At 48.0% G+C, this 22,043-nt stretch overlaps 1 long non-coding RNA gene across 2 annotated transcripts in view; it reads left to right on the top strand.

The window, feature by feature from the left end:
* The window catches only part of LOC139078308 (uncharacterized), a 27,613-nt gene extending 5,570 nt beyond the window's left edge, over positions 1–22,043 (top strand). Inside the window, exons 5-7 of one of the 2 annotated variants that reach the window (XR_011531240.1) lie at positions 3,281–3,398; positions 3,699–3,868; positions 21,800–22,043. This is a non-coding gene — a long non-coding RNA (uncharacterized lncRNA). Of the gene's footprint in view, positions 1–3,280; positions 3,399–3,698; positions 3,869–8,575; positions 9,687–21,799 lie in introns of those variants that run through there. The other variant, XR_011531241.1, reaches the window with a different exon arrangement.

The raw sequence follows: 22,043 nt of genomic DNA, 5'->3' as shown, positions 1-22,043 counted from the left end.
AGGCCCCATGGGGGCTGGGCCCAGCAGGCCTTGCAGGTCACGGTGGGGGGTGCGGACTTTGTTCCAAGTTCGGTGGGAGGGCCTTAGCATGTTTCAGTAGCTCTGTCCAGTCCAACACGTAGACTTCCGGCTTTGGGCACAGCATGGGACCCCTGCATCCCCACTGCCCCTTGGACAAGGTTCTCTGATATTCTCATCAGGTTTGGCCAGGGGCGTCAAGGAGTTCGGGGCTGAGATTGCATGAGAGACAGGAGGAAGACCGTGCTCCCGAGATCTTTCGCGGACCATCCCCTTCCGTGCTTGGTTCTGGGGTACCAGCTGTTTCACTGCCGCAACCCCAGCCAGCCTGGCAATCCCCAGACGCCATTCTCCTGGCTGTGGTGATTGGTCTGGCAAGAGGACATGTGACTCAAGCAGGGCCAATCAGAGTCCTTCTCGGGGATTTTACAGACAGACGCCAGGCTGAGATGACAAAAGCTCCTTTTCAGTCCCTGGACTGGGACAAGGAAAGCTTAGAGCTGTCTGTGGCCAAGGCCCCTCTCTTCCTGCCCCTGCAGCTGCTGCTCCCCCTACTGAATGGAAGAAGTCTGGTGCTGTAGGAAAAACTGAGGGCGGTGTGCAGAGTGGAGAGGGGAGGGGAGGGAAGGAGAGAGAGAGAGAGGAGGAGGGAAAGGAGGAGAAGGAGAGGAGAGGGGAGGAGAGGAGAGGAGAGGAGAGATCCAGCGATGATTTGAATGTCTGCAGCCCCTGAGGCCAGCTCCAGCCCTGAAACCAACAAGTCCCGTTTCAGTTTTGTTTATGATGGGTTTCTGTCACTTACAACAAAACAGATTGCAGACTGTTTCGCTCTGGACCCTCATCTAACTTTCCTTCCCTGGAGAAGGTCGTGTGCCCAGCGGAGGATCTTAAGATCCTTCTGTTCAAATGGGCTTTGTCTTAACTTGCTTGATCCTGGTCCCCTGCGGCCCCGGCTGTTTCTTGGCACTGGGTCCGGTTTAGCCGCAGCTCATTGGTTCACTCTGCGAGCATTTGCTGAGTGGCTGCTCTGTGCCGGGCCGTGTGAGACCCCAGGGAGGCGGGTGGATCAGGCACAGTCCACAGCCCCCACTGTAGCCTGGGGAGAGTCACTGCTGCAGGGGTAGGGAAGCGGCACAGAGGAGCTGCAGGGGTGGCTCAGGGGACCAGAACTGCGATCCTAGAGCTCTGGGCCACCCTCAGGGCTCCCCATGGCTCCAGTTGGCCCCTGGAGCCGCTCTGTGGCTATTGCTTTATAGAGCTTCATTTTCCCTTCCTGCTGCATATGCCACTTGGCTGTCACTCTGATGATGATGATGATGATGATGATGAATGATCGCTGAAGTTTATTAAGCACTTACTATAATAAGTATTTCCCAAGTGTCACTGCATTTCAACCTCACAACAGCCCCATGAGGTAGGAATGATGATCATTCTTATTTTGCAGAGGCAGACACAGAATCAGAGAAGTTAAGCCACTTGTCTGTGGTCACACAGCTATGAAGATAGAAATCCAAGATCTAGATACGCTTAGTCATCGATGTGGCAAACTAAGGGAGAAAGCTCACCTGGAATAGCCATTTAGGCCTCTTCGATGGAAAATAGTCAAGAATCTGTCATTTGCCATGTTACAATTTAAACAATTCCTAATGACTATAAAGGAAGTGAATAGCATTGCTCTTTTCTGTCCACCCCCACCAGGCTTGAGTAACAGGCCCTCTAGATGAGTATCTCTTGGGTATTTGTGAAGGACCTACTATGTGCTGAACTCCTGGTGAGAGTGGTCTAAGGCCTAGGTCTCATTCCCCCTCCAGATCCAGGCCCTGGTCCGTGCCTAGCACACAGTAGGCCCTCGGCAGATACTTGTTCAGTTGAGTGAAGTCTGTTCCAGCTATTCTGTTGCTGGAAGCCTCACCTAGGACATGAAATGGCAACCTGAGGGGCTAAGAAACGTGGTCCCCACCTCCGTGTCAGGAGGAGGCCCTTTCCTGTCGAGGACGAGGAGATGGGACCCGCTGGGACCTGCGTATTTGATCTAACAGGCAAGCTGACTTTGTGGCTGGATCTCTTCCAGCATCCTTCACGCAGGCGTCTGGGGAGACGTCTCTTTGAGGCTCCTATTGTTCATTTTCAGATAACTTCATATAAAATGGATTTTAAATGAAAGCTTGGGGCTCTATGAAATCCAGAAGGCGAAGGTGGGAATATCCGTTATTTCAGAGATTCGCTAGCGCTGTGATTTTTGAGGCTCTCTGGACCGGCTGGGTCTTTCAAGCTAGTTGATAGGAATAGGGTTGCAATGGCTCCCAGCTCCTGACTGTCTGCTCATCAAAGAGGCTTGAAAGGGAGCGTGCGGCTGGGAACTGGGGACAGTATCTGGCATGCAGCTGAGGGGGCCGCTCTCCGCAGCCGGCCTCACTGTCCTTCGTTGCTTTTTCTGTGCCTGGGGGAAGAGAGAGGGAGCAGAGAGCCAAGGCTGAGCTCCTGAGATCTGTGCGATGCCCGAAGCTGCGCATTATGGAGGGAGCTCCTGGGTCTAAGACAGAGGAGACTTCTAGACCCGCCGGGAAGCTGCTGGTCCTCCCGGGTGAGAGGGAGCTTGGAGCCTTCAGGAAGAAAGGGCAGCCCACTGCTGGGGGCCCCTGCAGCCCTGCTGACAAGTATAAGACCCTGGAAAGTCCTGTTGTCAGCTCAGCCTTTGTCCTGGCTGGGGAGCCTCTGCTCTGGGGAAGGGCACATGGCGTCTTACTTTGTGTAGGGTGCTCTGGCCTGGAGAATGGACTGCGAAGCCGACTGGAGGCCAGGGGACCAGTTGGGTGGTTGTTAGTGATACCTAGACAAGTGGTGACAGGACCTTGGCCCAGAGAAGTGGCATTTTGGGTGGGGAGAAAAACTTAGATATGGTGGGATATGGGAGAAATTAGGAGGATGTATTAGTCTGGACTCTTACTTGAAAGTGTTAGATATTCAGCGCACATCAGCTTGAATGAAAAAGAGGAATTGTTTAGCTCCTGTATATGAAGAGTTCAGAGGCTTCAGGTAAGGCTGTATCCAGGAGTTCGAGTGGTGCCATCAGGACCTGGTCTCCTCCACCCTTTGGCCCTGCATGGCTCCCTGCTGGCTTGTCTCAGGCAGATTCTCTCTGGCAGTGGCCATCAGCAGCTCCAGGCTCCAGGTTGGATGGAGGGTCCCTCTTTCCTTGTTGTTCCTGCACAAGTTCAGGATTCTCTCTGGCTGGACAAACACGAGTGCCCATCTCTGACAGGACCACCATGGCCAGCAGACAGAAGGGCTGATCCATGAGCTGGGGTCATGCATCCACTGTGACACCTATTGGGCAGGGAGACGTGTTGGTTCCTGAGAGATGGTCAAGGTGTAAGCAGGTAAACCCGGCAAATATCCACTGTGCAGGTCATCAGCCCAGTGGCTGTGGGGGAGGAAATGGACATTACAGGGGACTCCGAGCATGATGCTGAGGTGTGACTAGGGCTGGGGCTCGGTACCACAAACTGAGCCAGCACACATGGGGGTGGAGGGGTGAGGAAGGCAGCAATGACATTTGCAGCAAATTGAACCAAAATGACCTGTGCCCAACTTAGGGGTTCCTGATTACAGATTGGTGACAATCCGGCCTTCATCTGCTTATAGCTCAGCTGTCATTTCCACTTTATCTTTTACTTAAGATCTTGTCACACTGCTGTGTGTTTGCTGCTCCTCGTTCAGGGAAAAAGGAAAGTCCTGCGCAATTTTGGTTTTTATCTCCTGGGACGATCAGCTTCTCACATGGTTGGCGACAAGATGGCTTCTACAGGAAAACAAGTTTTGGGGGTCCGATACAGAAAACGTTTTGCTGGTGAGTCCGTGGTGCGTTGTGCTATGTGGTTAAATCGTTAGGCTCCCTCCCCACCCAGCTGGGGGGTGCTCCAACCCACCTCTGGCCCTTTGCTGGGTCTTCTGCCCAAAATGCGTCTTCCCACTCACATGCTTCTCACCCTTCAAGACTGACCTGGAGCCCTTCGGGGTCACAGGGTCTCCCATTTGTCCTTGAGGTCCCCCCGCTTGGGGCTGAGGCACGAAGGATGAGCAGGGGTGAGTGGTGGGGACCAGAAGAATGGGGTCCTGGCAGAAGGAACCACTGCCCCAATCCATGGGGTGGGAACTAGCTTGTCTGTGGCGCCTCGACAGCGTTGTCCTTCCATCTCGCCTGATCAGCCACCTCCGGGTCCCTGCACGTTGTCTCGGCCCTTCATCGCTCCCACCTGGCGGCCAGAGTGTGCTTGATGGTCACAGACTGGGCGGGTTGCCTCCCTGCGCTGAGCCCCCAGGGGCCCTGCCTTGTTCCCATGAGTGACGCTGAGGTGGGGTGAGGGCCGGGCCGCCGAGCGAGGCTCCTGGGGTTCGACTCCCCTCCTCCTACTTGCCAGCTATGCAAAGCTGAGAAGGCTCTTTCCTCATCTATGAAATGGGGATCATAACACCCACCCCGACAGTTGTCATGAGGAGAAATGCGTTGACACCATAAGTGAAAGGTGTTTGCACGAAGCCCGGAGCGTGATGGCACAATGAAGGTGTTTGCCCTTAGGGTCAAGTAGGGGCTTCTCATGGTAGCAGCCGTCCCGCCTGGGCTCCATTTACCTTGACCCTCACCTCCAACCTCTCTCACCCATTCCTCACAATCTGCTCCTGTCACACTGGACTGGTTTCCATGGAGCCAATTTCTGCCTCAGTGCCTTTGCACCTGATATTCCCTATGCCTGAAACGCACTTTCCCTTACTCTTCCCTTAGAGAGCAGCTCTGTTGTCGCTTCCTCCGTGAAGGCTTCCATGCCCCTCCTCCTTTCCCTTACAGCGTGTTCTCATAGCGAGTTTTCACAGGTGAGTTTTGCTCAACGCTGAACTCTCAGCATCTGGTACAGAGATGGCTCCTGGTTGGCACTCAATGGACAAAGGAGACAATGATGAGAATGTGTGTTCTTAGGACACACTCATGCCAGCTGCTCCAGAGACCAGCTGGTTGGTCAGTGTGCTGAGTGTAGGGGACGGATTTGCAGAAATCAGGACAAGGCAGGAGCGAACCCAGGAGTCTTCGCGCCTCTGTCTTCCTCCCTCCTCTGGGCTTCTGTGCTCCCAGCTGGGAGTGCTGTGGCCTGAGGGAGGGTGACACCCTCGCTGGGCCTTCCCACACCCCCACTGAGCCGCGCCCAGCTCACCGTGCACGCTAAGGCGGAAGTACGAAGTCCGACTTGAGTTCTTGGCTCCTGTGGGCTTAAGTCAAATATAATTTCAAAGTGGTTTTTTTTTTTTGGTGGGTATATTTTATACAGAGCATCTTTCAAATCAGAGAGAAAGAACATTTTTTCCCCTTCTTCCCATGAAAGGCAGGGGGTCTAAGACATTTAATAGCTTTCATATTCCTCGCTCCAAATATATTATTTCAGCACAATGGTTTCTTTGCGGGAGAATTGCTTAAATGATTCAAAATGGATTTAAAAATATATTTCAAGTTTTAATTTTATGCACAGAACATTAATGAGCAGAGTGCCTCAGAGACTGCCTGTCAGTTTAACATATTCACAATATTCTCAACACAGATGTTATTCCATCTAAATCCTTTTAGAGGGGAGAAACCAGTAATTTTTTTCTTGGAGGATGTCAGAAAATATATTATTTTTGAAATTGTATTTTGATCCCAAAATTCTGCGGCAAATACCATTGTTCGGGTCTGGGTTTATCAAGTCACTTGGACACCAAACTTTTAAAAAGTCAATAAGGGAGAAGCAGCCCAGGACCTTGCTTCGTGTCGTGTCACTCGTGTTCTCTCACAAGAACTCTGAGACAAGAAATGGGAGGCGAAATAGTGGAGACTTTACCGAGCTGTGCATTTGAAGGGTTCGACATTTTTAAGCAACAAGGCGTTGCACATATCTTGGGTTCAATGCAAGAACGTTTAGAAAGAGTGGCTCTCATTTTTTTGTCTCGTCTGTTCGAAGATGCTGGCTGCCAGCATCAAAGCTGCTGAATCTCCTTCGCTTCTCAGACGATGATTCATGCTCAGTCGTTTCCGTGTATATACGTGCGAGCGTTGAGTTCATTTGTTCATAAATATACATACGTAAGGCAGATGCACATTCGAAGAGGAATATTTCCCTCCAGGGTGGTGCCAGCAGTGTTTTGTCCGACTCTGGCACCCAGCAGTGGTGTGGGTGTGGAGGGAACAGCGACAAGTGCTCTGAGCTATGTGAACGTGGGTGGAAGACTTGAGCTCTCTGAGAGGCTTATCTGTGAAATGGGTCAACGATGGGAGCAGCTGGGTGGGGGAAGGACTCAGACGCACATGGGGAGAGCCCCGTGAACTGCACCCCCTATTTTCATCATGTCACGGACATTTTCCTCACTCTGTCCTTTCTGAGGGCTATTGCCCATGGGCAGTCCTGCACACAGTAGGACCCTGAGAGCCAGTGCGAGCTCCATCTCAGGTTGCCTGCAGCCAGGGCTGGTTCTCGTTCACGCCAGCACCATTTCCATGGGGTTCCAGCAAGAGCATCCGCCCCTGGCCAGAAATGTGGTTGTGACATGCTCGCCTCACAATCACCCTCCTGCAGTGTGCTTGCTTATCTGAGGGACCTTGTCCAGAGGGTCTTCTGGAGTTCAGGACTCCATCCTCCCATCCCCTGGCCTGTCCGGTGCAGGAGGCTCAGGGAGCCTCTCAGTGGACGAGGGCCCAGTGCCTGATGTATTCTCAGCCACTTTCTGTCTAGGATTCTGGAACATCTTAGTTCTTGGGATATAAGAAAGAGATGTTGAAAGACCCCTCTCCATTTTTTTTTTTTTTTGCTGAAGAAGATTCACCCTAACATCTGTTATCAATCTTCCTCTTTTTTTCCTAAAGAAGAGTCATCCTAAGTTAACATCCGTGCCAATCCTCCTCTATTTCTTATGTGGGTCATTGCCACAGTATGGCTGCTGACGAGTGGTGTGGGTCCACATCCAGGAACTGAACCCAAGATGCTAAAGCAGAGCGTGCCGAACTTAACCACTAGGCCATGGGACCGACCCTGCTTCCACTTTTTAACAGTAAAAGAAACCTCATTTTGAAGATTATTAAAGTAATGCATGCTCACATAAATATATGATCTTAGAGTTGCTGTGGAGGAATAAATGATCCCAGAATAGCTAGGGAAATGTGAGAAACAAGGACAGTGATGGGGTTACGATACTACAGGCACAATCTGGGGGCTGGGGAGACCTTCCTAAGCAAAATGGAAACTCAGAAGCGATAAATAATGATTTTTTTGACTCTATAAGTTCTGCAGGCCAAGGATACCACAAAGACAACACACAGGACCAATCTGGAAAAAAGATTTATACCCGAGATGTCAGACAAAGGGTTAATTTCCCTGCAACACAAAAATTCAAATAATTCAGATGTGTTTAAAGTAAAAAGTGACTGTTTTACCTTCCTCCCAGGCTCTGTCCCTAAAGGGACTCGCTTTTAATAGTTGGTGAATTTCCTTCTGGACGCACTTTCTTCCCCAACAAGCTGCAAAAGGAATTTATTTCAGTTTTCTCTTGAGCTGCAGTGATGGGCAAGCAGGTGAAGCAAGCTGGATTATATTTTTATTGATTGCACTTTCCCAAACTTGTCATTTTCATCCAACCTATCATATCTCTGCTATTATTTATCTAAGCTTTTCTTTTAAACGTACACACTTTTAAAAACATACATTTAGTTAAAAAGGAAACTTTAAATCATTACCGTGAATGGAAAACCAGTAGTGTTTGCCGTACGTAGAAGGAGGTCATAAAAGCCATAAAAGCCGACGTTATTAAATTCCACTTGGATGTTGTAGCTGCCTGCCTGCTCTCTTTATTAAAAAGGGTGGTGGCAGCCTTAGGGACGTTAAAAATTGGCCAGCCCCCAGAAGAGACTCTCCTTGGCCGAGCCTGCAGGATTACAGAGGAATAACTTTGTCAGTGTGCGTGACTACTTTGTGCTTTGTGACGCTACCTGCACCTCCCAAATCACCCTGTGACCTCCCCTCGGGGTTTGTGCCCCCTAGGACCTGCTAGTTAGACGGCACTGGAGGGAAGGAGAAGGCCACGCTCCTGAAGCCAGCACCGTTTGCAGTTCAGTCTTCAGGCTTCCAAATACCACAATTTTTCTTTAAAATGAACATGTCCTCAGAGGAGGACTCAAATGGATGGAAAACTTGCGTAATCCCCCCAGCATGTTTTTCAAAACTCCCAACGTGGGTTTTCATGACTTGAACTTGTCATCATAGTATTTTGAGATGAGATGCACTGAAATATTTAAAGAAATTTGGTTGTAGCCAAGGACAACTGAATACCTTTGATTTTTTTTTTTTTTTTTTAACATAAGGGAAGGAGTAATAATTTGGTACCGTTTCCAGAGAGGTTGCCAGTCACAGCTGGGAAAGATACTGTTTGTTTCTGGCAAGTCAGAAAAGAACAGAGAATCTGATCTTGAGATTTCTTTTTTTTCTTCTTTTTCATCTCAGTGCTTTTCTTCCTGACACGGAAAGGTTTGTCTTTTTGACAGGCTGATGGAGAGAGCGGCGCATCTGTGACCCGAGGAGAGACTGGAAAATCTGTGTCGTCACAGCGAGCTCAGATTTTGCAGCTTCAGTGTGAATTTTAGAAGCGATCTTGCTAAAATATGCCTCTCTGAGTGGGTCCTGTGACCAGCTCGGGGCCGGGCGCTGGGGACACAGGGAGCAGTCTGTGAACCGAAGGAACATTTGAGCCCACCGCTGACCATGGAGGGGAACAGATTCAATGCCAAACAGGGTCTGTCAATAAGCAGCTCTTACCCTTGGTCTTAGAGCTGTGCTCCGAGGCACCGACTTCCGAAGAACCCCAGAGAGAAGGCAACAGTTCCAAGTCCTGTACTTTGCCCCCTGTGATGACATTTCTGTGTCTCACTATTTGTAACGTTTGTGTTCCCAGTTGCTGTCCACAAACACGGGGCTCGCCTCCTACCCCTCGTATCCAGCTCACCGCCCGGCACACAAATGGCAGAACTGAGGAGACAGGAAACGAAGGTCCATATCCTGAGATGGAAATAGGTACACCAGGTGCGTGAGTCCCCGGGGTCGGCGCCATCACTGCAGGTGGACGCGCCAGGCTCTCCCCTGCTCTGCGAGGAGGGCTCAGCGTCTGCCAGTCTCCCAGCAGTGACAACAAGCGCCTGGATTCCGTAATTCAATTGAGGCGAAGAACGGGGAGAAACGAGGCGGCTGCAGTTTATGGCAAGGAATCAAAGAGGATGAAAATAAGAGAAGAATTCACGAGAGGAAGAAAACTGCAAAACTGTAGACCCACCAGAGCGAGGTTCTCATCCTCTCACACAAGCTCCCCCGGCCCATCCCGGAGAGGCCAAGCTCAAAGCCATCACCAAAGTGATTACTCACCATCCGCTGGATGGATCGCTCGGGCCTGGGGAGGAGGAGGAAAAGGAGGGAAGTCAATTGACAAACGCTAGGGTCCACTCCTCCCTCACTCCGCTCCACGAGCCCAGAGGGGTTTAATTTCCCGGTCTGATGCTGTGGAGGGAGAAAGTTTGAAAAGCCTTCAAAAATGTTTAGAAACTTCCCTAAGCCTGAATTTTTGAAATTGTTTTTTTATTTTCATAAAATGTGGTGTTTATAGTTTGTCTGTGCTTCTCATTCTTCCTGCTTCCTGGGGCCTTTGCACAGGGCCCCGCTTGAACTCAGCTTCATCTTTACTTAGCAGCAGAGTGACCCTGGGTGCAATCGCTCCTTGTTCCGCGCCCCGTGGGCTCGGCTGTAGGAGGGGGATGGGGGAACCCGGCTCTCGTGTTCTTGCAGGGCTGGGGAGGGAAGTTTGCGAAGCCCCTCCTCAGAGCCTGGGGCATGCCCTGCCTTAGCTGGGGTCGCTGCAGCCTGTAACTTCGGGAGACTAATTACAAAACTGACCTCTAGAAAGGAAGTTGTTGAGGGGGGAATCCAGAGGAGACACAACCAAAACAGAAATGGGAAAATACTTGTTGGTTTTCTCTTGTAATGAATAACACTAATAGGTCACATTTGTACTCTGTGTTGGGTTACAAAGTGCTAAAACTCATTATCTTGGGCGTGTGTGCGTGTGTGGGCGTGTGTGTGCGGTCATTCCCACTTTATACACCAGGGAACCCAGGCTCAGAAAGGTTAAGTCACTTTCCTGAGGCCTCACAGCTAGGCAGTGAAAGTGTACCCTGGACCTGCTTTCCTGCCTCTTACTCCTGCAGACCCCCCAGGCTGCTCATTACAAGGGTAGTTGTCCAATTTCCTGAAGCTGGGAGCTCAGAGAGAGGAACCCAAGAGTTTGAGGGCCCCAGAGTTTGTGGCTATAGATTAATACTTGGTGCACAAGGCTTTAGGCAGACGGTTTACAAATCCAGGGAGCATTTATGGGTGACCTACAGAGGGAGAGGACAAAGGCCCTAGTGCCTGCCCGTGGAGCTCTGTGTGGCTGCGGGGAGGGGAAGGGTGTGGTCACAGAGGCAGGAGGGAGCCAGGGGAGGTGGTGATAGGTGAGCCATTGTGAGAGTGCAGCCAGGTGGTCAGTGCTGGTGGGAAGCCGAGAAGGGCGGACCCTCTGCAGCGGAGGCGCAGGGAGAGCACGCGTGCTGGGGAGGGGGTCAGCGCAGGCAGGGCCGGAGGAGGCACGGCGTCTCCGCGTGGGCTGCAGTCTCTCCACTCCTCTTGGCTCGTGTTGAGGTTCCATGGCAACCTTCTGAGTCTGCACACGATTCCCCGTGAGAGCAGCAGAAAAACTTAAGGAACTCCGGCTCCTCGAGATCCTTATTAACAGCTCAAAAGCCGCAACTCGAGTTTGAGAGGGCTTGAAGGGAAGAGCTGCGTTTCTAAACGCCCTTGCACTTTCCCTGAATCTCCATCGATGCTGTGAGGGTGGAGGCACTGGGGTAGCTCTGACCCCATATATGGGAAACAAGCTCCCTGTCAGCCAAACACATTGACAACAGCGAGGTTGGAGCTGGGAGAGGAGCAATTTGACAACAGGGTTAACGGAGTGGAATGTTTTTTGGTTGGAATCCGTGACTTTTTGTTCCCGCCAATTGAATGGAAAACAAAAATTTTGAGCAGGCTCCAATACCCGGCTCCATGCAACTGCTCCATCCATGCATCGGGATGCTCCAGACTGGAGCCACTGCGCTGTGACATGGAGTGGAGTTTGGGGGCACCCACTTGCTTCAGCGTTCCAGTTTTTAAAAACAAGAATGGATTTCATGGCAGTGAATCCGGGCTGGCTTTTCTGGCAATTATTGTTGTACTTCCGGGATGGCCTGGCATTGGATCCAGTTTGGGCAGGTCTCCTCACTGACGGCACGGAAGTCACGTGCGCCTGCCGAGGAGGCGGGCACGTGTGAGGGACGGGGCTCACTGAGGGGGAGGGTGCACACACAGGAGGGCGCGCACGCTGAAGTGCGTGAAGGCTGACGGCACGGATGCGGATGTGCAGCCAGGTGGGGTGCACATGCTGAAATGGGGTGAGCATGAGGAGAGGGACACTCTGGGTGTGTCCTGTGTGAATGTGCCAAAGCAGAGTGAACCCCCTGGAGCAGGTAGACACCGTGAAGGACTCGGGACTGGCTGCCCTCAGTTAAACCAGCCGATGCTAGTTCCCACTCCAATGGTCCCTGGGGTCCTGTGGTCACCCCCAGGAGGGACACTCCTGGATGGTCATTTCCGTGAGGTGGGAGGATGGGCGCTGCTCATCCTACTGGGCTTGAGGTTGTCGAGAAGGCTTTCCCCAGATGCCCTGCCTAAAATATCCCAGCTGGATGGGACACCTCTCTCCCTTCCTGCTTCCCTTCTTCCCTCCTAGCACTTTGTGTACCCAAGGTATGGAGTGGCATAAGCAAAATCTGACTAAAGGGTGGACCTCTTTGAGATGGCAGCTGTATCTTGCTTATCAGCTTACAACCCTGTGTGTAGGGCCTTTTCCACTCATCTGTTCACCCATTCATTCATCCATCATTCGTCCACCCATCCGTCCACCCATCCATCCGACAAACAGAAACAAGCACCTGCCATGCCAGGCACTGGGCTTGGTACTGGGAATAAAACAACAGAAATGGTTCGCGCTGGAACGCCAGTGCCTGGTATCCAGTAGGCACTCAGTAATGTTTGTTGAATAAATGTGTGACAAAATAAATGATATGAAGCTTAGAAAGCATGTCCATGTCCTCATGAAGAACTGGTAAAAGGAGGGCTTTACAATTTGGGGGACAGTCGCGCGTCCAGCTCACATGAACAGCCCGAGGCGGCCCCCCCTTGGTGGACGCGACGGGGAGGAGGCCGCTGCACCTCCGGAGCTGTGACCAAGTTCTGCGAGACAACAGAGCCCGCGAGGAGGCGCTTCCTGCCCCGCCTGCCCAGCTGCCGGCGCGTGGCTGAGCCTGTGGGGTTTAGGATGACGAACTCCACTCTGACTGTGCTGGTGACAGAATGGAGGTAGAGACTTCGGGAAAGCACACGTGAGGGCCGGGAGTGGGCAGATTGCCGTGGGTGGGCGAGACAAAGGAGAGGTCTGTGCGTGGGGGTGTCGTTTGAGGAAATGAATAACATCCTTGGCGGGGAGGAAGAAGGAGGGTGAGGCGGTCTCTGCCTGTGGGCAGAGCGGCCCTCGTTTTCACCTGTGGTGAGCCCAATTCCATTGTCTTTGGAGCCAGGAAAGAGCTGGAATGTTTCCCCAATGAATGTGTTTTTGCTACATGCATGCATGGTTTGAGGGTGTGCGTGTACATGTCCCTGACTCTGTGTGTGTGTGTGCACGTGCATAAGTGATGGAGTGTGGCAGTACACATGCAGTTAAACGTGTGTGTGTGTGAACACAATGTCTTTGGACGTGTGCATGGAGTTCTGAGCGTGCGATGTATGTCTGTGTCACAATGACCGTGTGCAATGCATCTCGAGCAGTAACGTGGGGCAGCGTCTGAAAGCCTGAGTGCCAGACAGACCAGGGTTCAAACCTGGCTCTAACGCTTACCAGCTGTAGGTCTCGGCTTACGATGAAACCACTCTTTGCCTTAGCTTCCCCATCTCTAAAGTGGGGCTGATAGTAGCACCAACTTTGTTGAGTTGCTGCCAGGATGAAATGAGACACTCTGTGTCAAGACCTTAGAGCGGTGCCTGGCACGTAGAATAGCAGATGTCTTTGGTGCCCTGACTCATAACCTCTTGCTTCCCCTATAATTTCAAGTGTGTCTGCTGCGAGTTCCAGGAAAGCTTTGACTCGCCTCACCATCATGGCATCTCGCCTTCAGGTGTGCCACGTAGCTTTAATTACTGCCCCTGCCCCGAGATTCTTTGATGCTGCAAACCCCTGGTGGGACCCTGCTCATCAGGCACACACATTCAGCCTCAGAGTACAGGGGAGTTAATACCCTGGGGGAAACCCTCAAGCAATGGGAAGTGAGAGCTGACGGTTAAGTAATTCTCCAGTAGATCCTGTGTCAGCAGCTCTGAGAGGCGTCCTCTTTCCGCTCTTTAAAGATGTCGTTCCACTGCCTTCTGGCCTCCATTGTTTCCAAATGAGATGTCAGGTGTAACTCTTGTCCTTGGTTGTCTATACATAAAGTATCTTTTTTCTCTGGCTGCTTTCTAAATTTTCTCTTTGTATTTAGTTTTAAGCAGTTTAACCATGATGTGGCCAAGTGAACTTTTCTTTGTATTCATCTTTTTTTGGAGTTTTCAGAACTTCTTGAATCTGTAAGTCTATGTTTTCCATCAGATTTGGGAAGGTTTTAGCCATGATTTATTCAGATACGTTTTCTGTTCCAGTCTTTCTCTCTTCTCCTTCAGGGACACCTGATGTACGTATGTTAGACTGTGTGAGTCTGTGCCACAGATCTTGAGGCACTGTTCGTTTTCTTCAGTTCTCTTCCACTCTGTTCTGCACATTAGATCATTTCTGTTGATCTGTATCAAGTTCACCAACTCTTCTGTCATGTTCAACATGGTATTAAGTACCCTAGGGAATTTTAAATTTCAGTTATTACAATTTTCAGTTCTAGAATTTTCGTTTTGTTCTTCTTGATAATTTTCATTTTGCTGTTGAGAGTCCCTATTTTGGCAGTTATTAAGAACATATTTTCCTTTAATTATTTTTATAAAATCTGCTTTAAAGTCTTCATCTGCTAAGTCCAACATTTGGACCATCTTGATTCTGTTTCTATTGGCTGATTATTTTTTACTTTTTACTATGGATTACATTTTCCTCTTTTTTTGTAGGTCTAGTGGTTTTTGATTGAATCACAGAGATATGAAAACTATATTGTAGAGACTCTGGATTCTGCTATCTTCCTCTGGAGAGTGTTCATCCTTGTTTTTTCAGTCAGTTCAATTACTGGCTGATCTCGAAGTTTTTTGTAGGCTTGATTTTGCTACTCTGTAAAAAGGATAAGGTGTTTTGTGAGCTTCTCTTAATGAGACTTAACCTCCAACACTGCAGACCCCCTGTAGTCCTAATGAGCTTGACTAGGTCTTTGTTAAGGAAGCTCTGGAGAAGGCCCTACTCTATGGTGTGGGTCCCACTCCTGAGAATAATGTGATGTCTCAGCTGGATGACAGGCATGTTAATGAGGTCTTAATAATATCTGTGCACTCTGGAAGGGCAAGAGCTGCAACATCTCTGGTATTGTTCAACTTCGAATATGCCTATACTCTCATCCACATAGCAGCCTCTAATTGGTAGACCTCAGATAGTCCACAGCCTTTGCTCAGTTAAGGAGAGGCTCCCCATATGGACTTCTGGGCCCATTTGTCTGCACAGCTTCCATATTTACGATGTCCCAGTCCACAGGTAGCAGCTGTTCCAGTTGCCTTTACCTCTGCTTTCTGCCCCCTCAGCTCAGGGGGACCACCATACCCTACAGAGGTTCCTCCTGCATCATGGCTGAGAAACGTCACTAGTTACACGCTAGGCATTGCTTGAGCTCACTTCACGGGTTTTCCTTTTCTTAGAGGCTGTAACCCTGGGCTGCCTATTGCCCACTGCCTGGAAATTGTTGCCTCGTATATCTTGTCCAATTTTATATTGTTTATGGGGGGAAGACTGGTGCAACACCAGTTTGTCTGTCACGGCCAGAAGTAGACGCTGAGAGGCATTTTATATGCTCCTCAGAAGTGATACTGAACCCACTTAGCCTCTGGGAGGCCTTCATTGTGGTGTTTTCTCTTTCCTTTTCTTCTGTTCCCACACGCATGCTCCCTGGGATTGCCTTCCAAATGTGTAACTGTGCACAGCTCCTTCTCCCAGGCTCTGGTTTTTGGGGGAACCAAACGAAGACACAGAGCAAATGTCATATAGATGTAGCTCTTGTTACAAGAGCAGCATATCTGTGATGGCACGCAGAACGTGTGTCTGCAGTCTCTCTGTGTGTGTTGTGTCTGAGTGTGTCCCCCAGCAGTACATGTGCACTTTGTCTTCCCTGCGTGTCTGTGTGTGTGTTTGTCTCTCTGTGTGAACGCACAATGCGCACTTGAATGTCCAGGCTGGAAAGACACTGCAGACAACAGACATCCTGAGAGGCCGTGATTTTCACGAAGTCCAATTTTTCTTCTCTTATTACCTCTGTTTTTGGTGTCATATCCAAAAAGTTATCGCCAGATCCAATATCGTGAGGGTTTGTCCTATGTTTTCTTCTAACAGTTTTATTGTTTTGGACCTTACATTAAGATTTTTGATCCATTTTGAGTTAATTTTTGTATATGGTGTTAGTTAAGCATCCAAATTCATTCTTTTGCATGTGGACGTCCAGTTTTCCCAGCACCATTTGTTGAAAAGACTCTTCTTTCCCCACTGGATGTTCTTGGCACACTTATCAAAAACCGTTTGACCATATTTGTGAGAGCTCATTTCTGGGCTCTCTATTCTATTCCATTGGTCGGTCTGTGTCTATGCCAGAACCACGTTGTTTTGATTACTGTAGCTTTGTAGTAAGTTTTGAAATCAAGAAATATGCATCCTCCAGCTTTGTTTTTCCTTTTTAAGACTGCTGTGGCTATTTGAGGTTCCTTGAGATTCTATATGAATTTTAGGATGGGTTTTCTATTTCTGTAAAAAATGTCATTGGGATTTTGATAGGATTTCATTGAATCTGTAGATTGCTTTGGGTAGTACCGATAACTTGACAATGTGGTCTTCCAGTACATCAACATGGGATGTTTCATTTATTTATGTCTCAAATTTCTTTCAGCAATATTTTCTAGTCTTCGTTGTACAATTCTTTTACCCCTTTGATTAAGTCCTAACTATTTTATTCTTTTTGATGCTATCGTAAATGGAATTATTTTCATAATTTCTTTTGGGCTGTTCATTGTTAGTGTAAAGAAATGCAACTGAGTTTTGTGTGTTGGCTTTATATCTTGTTACTTTGCTGAATTCATTTATTAGTTCTAACAGTTTTTGCGTGGAATCTTTGGTGTTTTCTACATATAAAATCATCTGATCTGTGAACAGAGGTAAGTTTACTTCTTCCTTTCCAACTTGGATGCATTTTCTTTCTTTTTCTTGCCCAACTGTTCTGGATAGAACTTCTAGTGCTATTTGGATAGAAGTGGTGAAAGCGGGCATCCTTGTCTAGTTCCTGGTCTTAGAGGAGAAGCTTTTAGTCTTTTGCTAGTGAGTATGAGGTCTTTTCTGACATTTCCCCTGGGCATGCATGGTCACTTTCTAATTTTCCACATGTATACAGCCTTTTTTGAATGTCCTAGTCTTTAATGTCTGGCTCCCCAAAGTGGAAAAAGACTAAAATGATGGGTAGGAAAAAAAGTGTCCTGGTCCTTTAAATCCCTGGAAGTCACTTCTCTTGGAGAGAAAGGGACTTACAACAGCTGGGGGAAGCTCAGCAAAATGGCTGCCTGTCTCTGTCTGCACCTCTGGGATCAGAAGCAGCGATCGGAGCACAGATCCCTGATATTTGGAGCACAGGGTCCTTTTTGCCCACTCTGGCTTCTGCAAGCTGTGTGCAAGCTGCTCCAGGAACACGTGCATGGCCACCTGCCGTTGGGCTGGGGTGGGGCACGGGTAGCTGCTTCTGGACCAAGAGCTGAAATGGACCTAAATTAACCAAAATTTGCTGTCCAAGCCTTCCCTTGGAAGTTGCAAGCTTTCCACGGACCCCTGAGTTCCAAAATAGTTACATCAGACAGATTCCGCCAGTGCAGTTGCTGTCTGGGTGGGGAGACAGTTTCCGACTGCTTCCTACTCTGCCATTTTTCCCAGAATCCTCTGCATGACCCCTTTACTTTTATCCTGTCAGAGTCTTTGTAGTTAAATTGTGTTTCTATTGTACAACATACGTTGGGTCTTGTTTTTATCCATTCTAACAGTCTTTGTTTTTTTTTTTTTTTTTTAAAAAGATTTTATTTTTTCCTTTTTCTCCCCAAAGCCCCCCGGTACATAGTTGTATATTCTTTGTTGTGGGTCCTTCTAGTTGTGGCATGTGGGACGCTGCCTCAGCGTGGTTTGATGAGCAGTGTCATGTCCGCGCCCAGGATTCGAACCAACGAAACACTGGGCCGCCTGCAGCGGAGTGCGCGAACTTAACCGCTCAGCCACGGGGCCAGCCCCCAGTCTTTGTTTTTTAATTGGTGTAATTAGACCATTCACATTAAATTAATTATTGATATAATTTGATTAATATCAACCACGTTTGTAACGGCTAGCTAGTGATTGCCAGAGGCTTCTTTTCCTGCCTTCTCTGGTCTTAATTGACCATTTTATGTAATTCCATTTAATCTCTTCTCTTAGTGAATCAATTATACTTCTTTTTAAAGCATTTTTAGCAGTTGCCCTAGAGTTCACAATATAAATTTTAACTATAGTGATGCACGACATGACGATGTTTCAGTCAACGATGGACCGCATATATGACAGTGGTCCCACGAGATTAGTACCATACAGCCTAGGTGTGCAGTAGGCTGCCCCATCTAGGTTTGTGTAAGTGCCTTCTGTGATGCTCACACAACAAAGAAGGCATCTCACGATGCATTTCTCTGAACAGATCCCTGTCGTTAAGCACCGTATCACTGTGTGGAAGTCCACCTTCAGTAGTTCCGTAAAGCTTCGTGTGTAATGCAGATACTTCATAGCACAGTCCTCTCCATCCCTCCCTCCCAGCCCCTGTGACATTGCTGCCGTTCATTTCCCTTCTCCAGGTGCTGTAATCACCCAATACAATGTTACTATTTGCTGTGTACTAAATTGTGCACCCCTGCTTCCATTTCATATGTTGAAGCCCTAACACCCCGTGAGATTGTATTTGGAGACAGAGCCTATAAGGAGGGAATTAAGGTTAAATGAAGTCGTGAGGGTGGGACCCTGATCCTACAGGATTAGTGTGCTTATAAGAAGAGACATCGGAGAGCTCGTTTGCTCTCTCTCCACGAGCACACACCAAGAAAAGGTTGTGTGAAGACAAAATGGTTGTCTGCGAGCCAGGAAGAGGGTCCTCACCTGAAACCGAATCTGTCGGAACCTTGATCTTGGACTTCCAGCCTCCAGAACTGAGAGAAAATAAATGTTTGTTGTTTACACCCCCTTCCCCCACTCTGTGGTGTTTTGTTATAGCAGCCTGAGCAAATTAAGAAACTATTGTTACTTTAAACAGTTATCTTTTAGATTAAATATGAATAAGAAAAGTAAAAGATTTTATTTTATTTTTACTTATTTTGCTGAGGAAGATTCACCCTGAGCTAACATCTGTGCCAATCTTCCTCTATTTTGTGTGTGGGCCACTGTCACAGCACAGCCACTGATAGATGAGTGGTGTAGGCCTGAGTCCGGGAATCGAACCTGGGCCTCTGAAATGGACTGTGCTGAACTTAACCACTAGGCCACCAGGGCTGGCCCTAAAAGATTTTATTTTTGTTTATGCCTTCTCTGATGCTTTTTCTTTTTTAAAAAAAATATCTATGCAAATTTCTGACCTCTATCACTCCCCTTCTGCCTGAAGATCTTTTAACATTTCTCACAGAACGTGTTCACTGACAACACCATCCTTTGGTTTTTGTTTGATGAGAAAGTCTTTATTTCTCTTTCAGTTTTGCAGGATAATTTGTGTGGATATAGAATTCTAAGTTGGCCCTTTTTTTTGTTTTCATTCAACATTTTAAATATTTCACTCTACTCTTGTTGCTTGTGTGGTTTCTGATGAGAAGTTTACTGTAATTGTTATCCTTGTTCCTTTAGAGGTGAGGTTTTTCTGCCCCTTCTGGTTTCATTCTTCATCTTTGGTTTTCTGCAGTTTGAGTATGATCCACCCAACTGTAGCTTTTTGGTATCCTCTGAGCTTCCTGGGTCTGTAGTTTGATATCTGTCATTAATTTTGGAAAGTTCTCAGCCATTATCTCTTCAAATATTGTTCTTCATTCTCTTTCTTCTTCCTCTGGCATCTTAATTACATGTATCTTACATCTTTTGGAAATTTCCCACACTTCCTGGGTGTTCTGTTCTGTTTTTATCATCATTTTTTCTCTTGGCTTTTCAGCTTAGGAAGTTTCTACTGATGAATCCTCAAGCTCACTAATTCTTTCCTTGGCCATGTCCAGCCTGCTGATGACCCATCGAAGGCATTCTTCCTTTCTGTTAGATTATTTTTGATCTCTGGCATTTCCTTTTGGTTATTTCTTAGTATTTTTATTTCTCTGGCTTCATTCTCCATCATAATGCATGTTGTCTACTTTTTCCTTTAGAGTTCTTAATATATTAATCATAGTTATTTTAAATCCTCTGCCTGATGATTTCAACATCTGTGTCATATGTGAGCCTGGTTCTGATGCTTGCTGTCTCTTCAGACTGTGTTTTTTTGTTGTTATTGTTTCCTTTTGAGTTGCCTTGTAATTTTTTGCTAAAAGCCAGATGTGTTCTATCAAGTCCTGGATATTGAGGTCAACAGGCCTTTACTGTGAAGATTTATGTTATTCTGGCTTAGAGTTGGGCTACGTGTAATGTTTGCTGTAGCCGTAGGTGCCAGAGGCTTCAAATTCTTCTAGTGTCCTTGTTTTTAAATTCCCTCTTGACTTTGAACTTCCCTAGATCCGCCTCCTCAGAGACAGCCTGTGTCTTGGAGCTCGATGCACTGTTATACAGGAGCCTGTTGGTGTGGTGGTAGGATGTGGGGGTGGGGAGGGTTCTGTGATCTTCAGGTTAAACCTCCATTCTTTTAATGGGCCCATGAGAGTGGCCTGTGACCTTCACAAGTGTTTCTCACCCATACCTCCACCCTTAAGTGAGACAGGAAGGCCAGAGGGGGTTGAAGGGAGAGGAATGGCCTCCCCCCAGCTGGGATAAGGCTGGCAGTCTTTCCCCGGAGAGCAGACCTTTGTATGGAGAAGGCCCTGAGTGTACCTCACAAGGATTACTCTTTCCCTCCAGGAGGGGATCTCTCTTGGGTCTTCACAGTGAGAAGCGTGTGCACTTCCCGGAGATAAAGCCCATGAGATTGTGGGCTCCTTCTGAGACTGCACCCCCAGGAGGTCCTCACTCTTGGCTACTTCATGCTCGGCCTTTAGCAACTCATGAAAATTACCAGTTAACTGTTCCCACTAGTTATGGCTCCAGCAGCTTCTGCGTCAGGTGGGCACGGCTCACCTGTGACTCTGGATTCATCAGTCTTTCTGGAGTTCAGAGTGGCACTTTATCTTGAAAACTCAGTCTCTGATTGGTCTAAGGAAAGTCATTGATTTTCAGTTTGTTCAGCTTCTTTGTTGTTGTAAGGATGGGAGAGACGACGTCCAAGCACTGTTTACATGTCGGAGCTGAAACTAGAAGTCTACGGTATTTTTCATATCATGGAACACTTTTTCTCTTTTGGTATGTTTTGTTTTGCTAGACCACCAAGACAATGTTTGGAAGGAGGGAGCCAACAAATGTCACTCACCAGCAGAACATCTGATCCTCTGCAGTGGCGTTGCCATATATTTCACTTGTCATGACAACCCTATGCCAAAGGGATTGACACCCCAATTTACAGGAGAGAACTTGGTGAGGCTAGCCACCCGTTCAAAGTTACATGGCTCGCAGGTGGCAAAGCTAGGTTTCAAACACGGCTCCAGTGACAGAGTCCTTCCCACGAATCCAAGCCGCAGGGCCCTCTCGGCCTTGTCTTTGGTTGAGACGTAACTGAGCTAATGAAAATGTCTGTCTTTGCAGTTGTTTCTCACATCCATCCTAGTGGGTCAGGCCTTGGGAGTTTTCAACACCAACTGTGAGCCTGGGCCAAGACTTCCAAAGACAATGCTTTTATTCCCTTGAATGAGAGTCAGCAAACTTCCTGTAAGGGGAATTTAGTAAATATTTGCAGCTTTACGGGTCACGTGTCTCTCTTGCAATTTACTCAGCTCTGCCGTTCTAGCACAAAGCATAGACATTACATAAATGAGTGGGCGTGGCTGTTTCAACAGAACTTTATCTGTGGACACTGAAATTTGAATTTCATTTAATTTCCACACATCACAAAATAACACTCCTCTTTTGGTTCTTCTCTGTCTGTTAAAAATGTAAAATCTGTTATTTAGCTCAACAGGCGTACAAAAGCAGGGGGCCAGCAGGATGAGGCCCACGAGCGGCAGTTTGCCCTAAGTCTCACAACCGTCTGTACCAGGGTTAGGATGAGGGTAACACAGCTAATAAAACAGTCTCAGAGAAATGATAATGATGATAATAATAGGTATTTATGAGACAGGCACGGTGCTAAGTCCTTTATATGTGTCATCTCCCTCAATTCTCTCCGCAGCTCTCAGAAGGAACTATCGTTATCATGCCCATTTAACAGACGAGAAACTTGAAGCTCAGAGTGTCACATACTCACCAAGGGACAGAGCGGAAATTCAGGCCATCTGAGTGGCTCCCATCGCTTCTGCTTTAGGGGAAGATGAGGATGGGTTGGAACATAACTGGTAATGAAACCTGAAACCTGGGAGAGATTCTCTATCACTTATTAAAAGGATGGAAATAAAGGCTTTTCTCTGGACTCAAAA

This window comes from Equus przewalskii, chromosome 21, assembly GCF_037783145.1.
Source record: "Equus przewalskii isolate Varuska chromosome 21, EquPr2, whole genome shotgun sequence".
In the NCBI taxonomy this organism is placed as follows: Eukaryota; Metazoa; Chordata; class Mammalia; order Perissodactyla; family Equidae; genus Equus; species Equus przewalskii.
Note: the sequence above shows the minus strand (reverse complement) of the source record. Positions and strands in the feature narration are given on the sequence as shown.